The sequence below is a fragment of the Camellia sinensis genome, chromosome 12 (assembly GCF_055761805.1).
Source record: "Camellia sinensis isolate YWXY chromosome 12, ASM5576180v1, whole genome shotgun sequence".
In the NCBI taxonomy this organism is placed as follows: domain Eukaryota; kingdom Viridiplantae; phylum Streptophyta; class Magnoliopsida; order Ericales; family Theaceae; genus Camellia; species Camellia sinensis.
The window spans coordinates 164,623,340-164,629,455 of record NC_138972.1 but is presented as its reverse complement, the minus strand read 5'-3'; the positions used below and the strand labels follow the sequence as shown (position 1 = coordinate 164,629,455).

Genomic DNA, 6,116 nt, shown 5'->3' with positions numbered 1-6,116 from the left:
TATATGATTTATTTGTTATAAAAAAAATATAACATAAAAAAAAAAAAACTACATTGATTGGCATTTTTTTGTATTCCTCGTAATAAAATAAGACACTACTGCTATGGTGCTACATCAGAAACCCTTAAATAAAGCAAAACTCGTAAAATATACGAAGGAGAAAGTCACCGTCGAACATGAATAAAAAAAAAAAAAATGAATAAAAAAAAAAAAGAAAGTCACCGTCGAAGAAGCTCGGACTTAGATTGTCCAACCAAAGATCGCCTTCTTGTGTAGACATTTTTGTGGGCAATTCTGGCCGGAGTAAAACAGATCAGCAAAGCAGTTCAGTCCGGTCAACTAGGCGTTGAGACAATCAAAAAGAAGCAGTCTGAAAAATAGAAAAGTTCAATCAGGTCAGAGAAATTGTGACTGGAGTAAAAATGTCAGAACGACCAGTTCAATTGAACTAACCCAGGATAAGTTAATGGAAATGGGTCTTGGAAATGAAAACACTCGCGATAAGATTCTGGAAATGGGTTGTGAAAATGAAAAGTCTCGATTCAGGCGAGAAAGATCGTATCGACCACAAACACAAATTCGAAATATATATACGCATACATACCCATGTAAATCTGAGCTTACATGGAAGAATTTCCAATATAGAAATAATGATATAACTCCTGTGTGTGTTTGTGTGTTTGTGTGTGCGCGCGCGAGCGCGTAAAGTCTAGGGATTTTCAGATTCTGCGACTCTCATCTGATAAAAATCAATCAATCAGCACATGACCAAAATCAAGGCTACACAGAAGGATGGAGGAAGAAGAAGAAGGTTGAGGGTGTGCAAGAGGTTCTCGGACAAAGGCGGTGACGTTGATTTCAAGACCAAATCGGGCACCGCGGGGTCTCACTCCTACCTCAACCAGAAGCCACGGCACCCTCTCTCCTACCCCAACCAGCGCCGCAAATGGATCGCCGAACAGACCCACGTCCAGCGCGAACGCCGCGCCGAAGAAGTAGCCCACGAGGTTTCTTTTCAATTTTCTTCAATTCAATTACCCATTTCTCAATTTTCTTAAATTTTCTTAAATTCAATTACCCATTTCTCAATTTTCTTCAATTCAATAACCCATTTCTTTGTTTTACCTATCTCCCCCAAATCTATCTCTTTGCAGTTTGCCCCCGAGCAGGAATTCTTCTGCCAGGCTGCTCGTCTCCAAAAAAGAGAAAGAAAAGGTAATCACGTATACCCAGATTTAAATTCACATAAATGAAATGTATATATATATATATATATGTGATTTCACTAGTTACCTTTGACTTATTGGATATATGGATACAATGAATGCTGTTGAGTTTCTCTGAATTTGATGAATAAAGAGCTAAAAGTAAGCTCTAATCATTTCATTGAACTTGTATCAAATCAGAGCATATGCGAAATTTTTACCAAATGAAGGATGAACCAAATCCCTCATCAAAGTTCCAAAAAGTCATATTTTTACTAAATTTTGATTTTGACAAAAATTTTAGAAGAACAAAGATTGGAGACGATTTTCTTTCATAAAAAAGGTTAAAACAGATATTTAGGATAAGTTTGCAACTTTTCAAAAAGATTTCATGAAAAAAAGAAGGATTGGAGTGTTCCATACCAGATCAAGCTTTTAAACAAATTTTTACTCTAATTTCGTGAAAAAAGAGAATTAGGATTGGAGATGCTCTTGGATTTGAACTTGTTCTAACACACTTCCATGAAGGATTAAGCTATTGATGTAGCGGTGTGTGTGACTTGGTGTATAGATGGAAATGATGAAGGCTGTGAGCTTTATGTATGTCCGGCCGCTGGGTTATAATCCTGAAAGTGCGCAAGCTGCTGAAATTGCTGATGAGAGGAAGAACCAGGAGCAGAGCAACCCCCAACAAGACCCATCTGTGGATGGAGCATCAACTTCAATGTACTAATGCGCACATGCATAATGCATCACAAATACATAGTTGTGTTTATTTTTTATGTTGAATTAGTGGTTAAACAGTTAGCTTCTATTTTGTGGGAAAAAGTAATAATGTTCATTTTGTAGGCTACTGCAAGGCAATCATATGTATGTGTAGATTAGGTCATTTTTTGGGGATTTGGTTCAGGAAGAGGCGAAAATTGAAAGGAGGAGAGACAATCGAAGAGGTTGCGTGTGGGGGACAATGAAGGCGAAGAGAAATCGGTTGTGCAATTTCAAGCTTCATCTCCTTCGAAGAGTAGAATATTAGAGAGTGATAATTGTGGTAGTAGCGATAGATTCAACATCAGAGCGACGCCGAGGAGGATGGAGACTGGTTTCTTCAGCAAGATCCCTCCTGAACTCTTCCATCACATCCTCAAATTCCTCTCTTCTGAGGTACGAGTCTGTATGTATATTATTGGGCCAATTTTTTTTTGGTATATTAGGGCAAAAGTATTGTTTTTTGTTTTTGTTTTTTTTAGAGATTTGGGGGTTTTATGATCTGGGTTATTTTGTATGATGGCAATCTATGCAGGATCTTGTTTCATGCGCGCTGGTTTGTAGATTTCTCAATTTTGCAGCTTCAAATGAGTCTTTGTGGCGTCGCTTGTGAGTGATGAGTTTTTCTTTATCATCTTTTATATATATTTTTGTTGGCTTTGAATTTTTATTGAATTCCTACATTGTTTCATTCTTTCAAGTTTGAGAAGAAAAACATTTTCGTATTTATTGATTGCTTTTTCAATTAGAATATATAATCTGTATAAAAAGCTTTTTCCTGTCACAGTGTTCTCTTTTTCTCCAAAAACTTGCTAATGGCCATGAATCAAATCAATTTTTATGAATGCTTATTCATCAGAATTCGTAAGTTTGTAAATGAAAATTTTGTTTTAAAATAATATTTTCTTTTTTCTTTGTCAAATGAGACCTCCAACTACGTTGTTGATTTCCATCAAATTTGGCTTATTTCCGTCATTTGTGGTAAATGTCCAGCTTTTGTGATGTCTCTCTATGGTTTGAACTAGAGTCTAGACTAGAGAATACATAAAGGATGCATGTGAAGTTATGCATTTGGTTGGGGATATAATTACACATTCTATTAGTTTCTACTTTTCTGAATGGAAACTATCTATTCATGGCTATAAGAATTGAGAGACATGGTCTTTAAAAGATTTTTGTAGATAACACACAAAATGCGCGTGTGCATGTCTGTTGCTGGAATATCACTCCAGTGAATTCCTAATCATGTATTGTTGAGGCTCAAGCTTTTAAACTCTTTAGGTTATCTTCTTCCTACATGAAGAACATCCCATGTTGTATTTGCCTTGTTAAATGCTAACAGCTATGTCAGAAACTTGTATCTTCTTCCTAAATTATGCAATATCTTTAGAAGTATTTTTAAAGTATTTGGTTTTAGCGGTTATCTTAAATGTCTTAGTAGACCTATTGGATTCTCAAATGTTGGTTCTGCTCATTTGACTTGCATGTGTATTGTGCTTGTGTGTAATGCTTATGGTTGTTAGATGATATCCCCTAGTTCGTAAAGCATACATTTTCACCAAGGAATATTGCAGTTGGTGATCTAATCTCTCCTATTAACTTCACTGTGCCATTGTCAAAACTCAGTAATACATCAGGATACATACAAAGCCTCCACATTTCTTTTAGGATTTTCTATCATGGCATCCAAATATTTTGTTTTAATGTTTGAGTTGATTTTTGCAGATATAAATCTGTCAGTATGTGTGTATTAAAACAGATATGTATTTGATAATGCATTAGTAATGTTTTTTATAGGTACCGTATGCGATGGGGTCTGCTGCCCCCTACAAAAAAGTTGCGAGAGTGTGCTTGATAAAAGCTTTACATTCAGGTATATTTCGGGTCTACTTAAATATTGTTGTTGTTGAGCATATCAAAATCATATTAAACATTGATGTTTCATAACTTAGGCCCTTCTTATTTATAGAAACTTGTCCCTTTGGCCTACGAATTTCATGTACTCTGTCTCTTCTCTCCAAGTCTGATTTGAACTTCTTTTAACTGACCCATTTGATGCTCATTGTTAAAGCTAGATTAAGAAACTTATAGTTTACAAGAAATACTTTCTTGCAGCGTGATGGAGAGGACATGGTTGAATTTGTTAGGTATTGCCCCTCTGAGCTCAAAGAGTATTACATCCAAATGCAGGCAGCAAAATGAAGCCAAGCACCTCTCCCTTCTCAGGTAAACAAGGGTAGCTGTTGGGCTGAAACTTTTGCCTTTTATGTGTTTTTATGGGGGCGATGGGGAATCACTTTCATTTCTTTTCTGTACATTTCATACAAATCTATGGGATGATATAGGATTTTTTTATAGCAGACTTCTTGACAATAATCTGTTAGTGGTATGTTTGATTTATCCCCCTCCTGAGCAAGTCTCTCTCTCTCTCTCGGATGAAGAATGCTATTGGAAGCTTATCGGAGGTTTACTTTTTTTGTCATAATTTTCACGTACATGTTGTTTGGCTCAGAATTGTCGCTTACTAGACCGCATTTTGAAAAGACTGCTTTTATCTTCTTCTTCTTTTTTTTGTGTGTTGTGTGTGTGTGTTTTGTGTGTGTGTGTGTGTGTGTGGTCTGGGATGTTGCTATAGTGTATATGCACCATGCATAGCAGGACGACTTCTTTAAATGAGGCTCATAACAATAAGACAAAGGCATTTCCTTCATTTATCATTTATTTTTCTTGTGTATCTGAAGGTGAATGATGACCAGATTATTCTTGATAAGACTGTTGCTGATCAAGTATCTATATGGAAAAGCAGCAGAGGCCTAATTGATAAGGTGGTCCCCAATCATGATTGCTCTGGAGAAACATGTTCTTATTATCAAATTGGAGATGTATTCGTTTGTGAGAAAACCGGACAGGTCCATGGTATGCATCACTAGTTGTGGTTGTTGAATATAGCAACCTTGCTTGTTTGTAAATTTGGTACAATTGCATAGATTTTTATACATAACTTGATTGAAGTTTATTGGTTTATGTTCTTTGTTCATGCAGTTTGTGATGATACATGCAGAGAAGCTGTTTTGGACCCTACAAATGTGCTTTTGGTTTGTACAATATCTGGGCACTGCTTTGATCTATTACTGTCACCATCTGAAATGGAGCCGGACACTGTAAAAGAGATCTCCTTTAACTTGTACTTGGTGTCCTTTGTCATATAGCACACTTATGTTTTTAATTTCAGAGGTTTCCTGACTTTCATTGTGCACCATAACAGTCCATGAACTATAATATCATTTTAGTATTACAATTTCTAAAACAGTGCACGCTACAAGACTGCTATCGTTCAGTTTGTCCATCGTCATTTTATAGTCACGAGGTTTGAGTGCATCATGTGTTCCATCACAGTAAGTATGCTTGACATCAGGGAATAAAACTATAAGACTTAGAGAGGCTATATACAAGCACATCTGAATAATTACAAGGGAAATTGAATGCCAAATCCTTTGATTCTTTTGAGCATCATAGTGGGGACTGTATTTTTTTATTGTGTGTTCAATCAACAGAATGGGTTGTGGTCTCTATGCAGTGTACCATCACGAGTGCACAGCTAAACTGTAGGGAAAGTCAAAAACTGCAAGGGATTAGTTCTATTGCTTGTCTGTCTTGTGAATAGGAAATGTGAGATTGTGTAGCAATTTTTCTAAAAAATTCTATATAATTTATTCATGCTATGTTTAGGTTTGGAATTTGTAAGGAAATGAAATTTTACTTATTTATTTATTTTTTTATATCAATTGTTGGTGCCAAAAATAAAGCAGCTGGTTACCTGGTTCAGTCAGTATCATGGGCTAAGAGTTTGATGCTATTATATGACTTTGGGGTCAAGTATTGCAAATCAATGGGAATTTTCTGAGAATTACATTATAGGTGGAATTTTTTGTTTACAGATGTATGGAATTAGGGCAAAATATCTTTATCTCCGTCTCTTCTACAAACTCTCTGCCAACTCTTCCTCCGACCTCCTCCGCTCTTTGCCTCCACCCTCACAACGTCTCCTCCACCACTTGCTCTCCCTTCGACACTCACCCTTGATACTCTCCACTCTCCTCCCCTACCTCCCTCGATAAAGGTAGTTTTATCTTAATTTTATGGATT

General features: G+C 36.3%; 1 pseudogene across 1 annotated transcript; it reads left to right on the top strand.

The window, feature by feature from the left end:
* Positions 1-1,299: 1,299 nt before the first annotated feature.
* On the top strand, positions 1,300-5,749 carry LOC145803404 (F-box protein SKIP31-like; annotated as a pseudogene). Its single transcript, XR_014345509.1, has 6 exons — positions 1,300-2,366; positions 2,506-2,579; positions 3,768-3,843; positions 4,086-4,196; positions 4,712-4,886; positions 5,013-5,749. The product of XR_014345509.1 is annotated as an F-box protein SKIP31-like (transcript).
* The last annotated feature ends 367 nt before the right edge of the window (positions 5,750-6,116 follow it).